Genomic DNA, 3,555 nt, shown 5'->3' with positions numbered 1-3,555 from the left:
CTAAATGGAGTTGAATCACATGCAGTTTCTGGTCCTACCAGCAAGAGTTGTTTTCTGGTAAGAAGAGTCACTATTGTGCTCCAATTGTCATACACAGGGCAAATAGCACTGGCGTCTGTTCCCAGCATGTACAGTGTATTGGACTGAGGAGGATCTACTGTTCTTGTCAGTTTCCTAAGCAGAGTTGAACTAGATATGGCCGTGTGTGTAGGAAGCACAATTCTTTTGTTCTGAGCAAGCTCACTGTTCTGGCCCTATAGGATACACAGTAGAGTAGAAGAGTGCTCTTTTCTCAAAATCAGAGTGTGTTTCTTGTAAGGCGAGCTAGTGTTTGTTTCCCAGTCCTAAATGGAGTTGAATCACATGCAGTTTCTGGTGCTACGAGCAAGAGTTGTTTTCTGGTAATAAAAGTCACTATTGCGTTCCCATTGACATACACAGTGCAAATAGCACTCGCGTCTGTTCCCAGCAAGTACAGTGTATTGGACTGAAGAGGAGCTACTGTTCTTGTCAGTTTCCTAAGCAGAGTTGAACTAGATATGGCCCGTGTGTGTAGGAAGATCAGATCTTTTGTTCTGAGCAAGCTCACTGTTCGGACCACATAGGAAACACAGTAGAGTAGAAGAGTGCTCTTTTCTCAAAAACAGAGTGTGTTTCATGTAAGGCGAGCTAGCATTTGTTTCCCAGTCCTAAATGGAGTTTAATCAAATGCAGTTTCTGGTCGTATGAGCAGAGTTGTTTTCTGGTAAGGAAAGTCACTATTGCGCTCCCATTGCCATACACAGTGCAAATAGCACTCGCGTCTGTTCCCAGCAAGTACAGTGTATCGGAATGAAGAGGAGCTACTGTTCTTGTCAGTTTCCTAAGCAGAGTTGAACGAGATATGGCCCGTGTGTGTAGGAAGCACAGTTCTCTTGTTCTGAGCAAGCTCACGGTTCTGGCCCTATAGGAAACACAGTAGTGTAGAAGAGTGCTCTTTTCTCTAAAGCAGAGTGTGTTTCTTGTAAGGCTAGCTCGTATTTGTTTCCCAGTCATAAATGGAGTTGAGTCACATGCAGTTTTTGTTCCTACGAGCAAGAGTTGTTTTCTGGTAAGAAGAGTCACTATTGCGCTGCCATTGTCATACACAGGACAAATAGCACTGTTGTCTGTACCCAGCAGTACAGTGTATTGCACTGAATAGGAGCTACTGTTCTTGTCAGTTTCCTAAGCAGAGTTAAACTAGATATGGTCCGTGTGTGTAGGAAGCACAGTCTTTTGTTCTGAGCAAGCTCACTGTTTGGACCACATAGGAAACACAGTAGAGTAGAAGAGTGCTCTTTTTTCAAAAGCAGAGTGTGTTTCTTGTAAGGAGATCTAGCGTTTGTTTCAAAATCCTAAATGGAGTTGAATCCCATGCAGTTTCTGGTCCTACGAGCAAGAGTTGTTTTCTGGTAAGAAGAGTCAAAAATGCACTCCCATTGCCATACACAATGCAAATAGCACTCGCATCTGTTCTCAGCAAGTACAGTGAATTGGACTGAAGAGGATCTACTGTTCTTGTCAGTTCCATATGCAGAGTTGAACTAGATATGGCCCGTGTGTGTAGGAAGCACAGTTCTTTTGTTCTGAGCAAGCTCACTGTTCTGGCCCTATAGGAAACACAGTAGAGTAGAAGTGTGCTCTTTTCTCAAAAGCAGAGTGTGTTTCTTGTAAGGCGAGCTAGAGTTTGTTTCCCAGTCCTAAATGGAGTTGAATCACATGCAGTTTCTGGTCCTAAGTGCAAGAGTTGTTTTCTGGTAAGAAGAGTCACTATTGAACTCCCATTGCCATACACAGTGTAAATAGCACTAGCGTCTGTTCCCAGCAAGTACAGTGTATTGGATTGAAGAGAAGCTACTGTTCTTGACAGTTTCCGAAGCAGAGTTGAACTAGATATGGCCCGTGTGTGTAGGAAGCACAGTTCTTTTGTTCTGAGGAAGCTCACTGTTCTGGCCATATAGGAAACACAGTAGAGTAGAAGAGTGCTCTTTTCTCAAAAGCAGAGTGTGTTTCTTGTAAGGCAAGCTAGCGTTTGTTTCCCAGTCCTAAATGGAGTTGAATCACATGCAGTTTCTGGTCCTACGAGCAAGAGTTGTTTTCTCTAAGAAGAGTCACTATTGCGCTCCCATTGTCATACACAGTGCAAATAGCACTCACGTCTGTTCCCAGCAAGTACAGTGCATTGGACTGAAGAAAAGCTACTGTTCTTGTCAGTTTCCTAGGGGAGTTGAACTAGATATGGCCCGTGTGTGTCGGAAGCACAGTTCTTTTGTTCTGAGCAAGCTCACTGTTCTGGCCCTATAGGAAACACAGTAGAGTAGAAGAGTGCTCTTTTCTCAAAATCAGAGTATGTTTCTTGTAAGGCGAGCTAGTGTTTGTTTCCCAGTCCTAAATGGAGTTGAATCACATGCAGTTTCTGGTCCTACGAACCAGAGTTGTTTTCTGGTGAGAGGAGTCACTATTGTGCTCCCATTGCCATACACAGTACAAATAGCACTCGTGTCTGTTCCCAGCAAGTACAGTGGATTGGAATGAAGAGAAGCTACTGTTCTTGTCAGTTTCGTAAGAGGAGTTGAACTAGATATGGCCCGTGTGTGTAGAAAGCACAGTTCTTTTGTTCTGAGCAAGCTCACTCTTCTGGCCCTATAGGAAACACAGTAGAGTAGAAGAGTTTTCTTTTCTCTAAAGCAGAGTGTGTTTCTTGTAAGGTGAGCTAGAGTTTGTTTCCCAGTCCTAAATGGAGTTGAATGACATGCAGTTTCTGGTGCTACCAGCAAGAGTTGTTTTCTGGTAAGAAGAGTCACTATTTTGCTCACATTTTCATAAACAGGGCAATTAGCACTGGCGTCTGTTCCCAGCATGTACAGTGTATTGGACTGAAGATTATCTACTGTTCTTGTCAGGTTCCTAAGCAGAGTTGAACTAGATATGGCCGTGTGTGTAGGAAGCACAGTTCTTTTGTTCTGAGCAAGCTCACTGTTCTGGCCCTATAGGAAACACAGTAGAGTAGAAGAGTTTTCTTTTCTCTAAAGCAGAGTGTGTTTCTTGTAAGGCGAGCTAGAGTTTGTTTCCCAGTCCTAAATGGAGGTGAATGACATGCAGTTTCTGGTCCTAGGAACCAGAGTTGTTTGCTGGTAAGAGGAGTCAATATTGCGCTCCCATTTCTATACACAGTGCAAAAAGCACTCGCGTCTGTTCCCAGCAAGTACAGTGTATTGGACTGAAGAGAAGCTACTGTTCTTGTCAGTTTCCTAAGGGGAGTTGAACTAGATATGGCCTGTGTGTGTAGGAAGCACAGTTCTTTTGTTCTGAGCAAGCACACTGTTCTGGCCCTATAGGAAACACAGTAGAGTAGAAGAGTGCTCTTTTCTCAAAAGCAGAGTGTGTTTCTTCTCAGGCGAGTTAGAGTATGTTTCCCAGTCCTAAATGGAGTTGTATCACATGCAGTTTCTGGTCCTACGAGCAAGAGTTGTTTTCTGGTAAGAAGAGTCACTATTGTACTCCCATTGCCATACACAGAGCAAATAGCACTGG

Source organism: Peromyscus eremicus, unplaced genomic scaffold (genome assembly GCF_949786415.1).
Source record: "Peromyscus eremicus unplaced genomic scaffold, PerEre_H2_v1 PerEre#2#unplaced_32, whole genome shotgun sequence".
Lineage (NCBI taxonomy): Eukaryota > Metazoa > Chordata > Mammalia > Rodentia > Cricetidae > Peromyscus > Peromyscus eremicus.
This window is presented reverse-complemented; position numbering follows the sequence as displayed.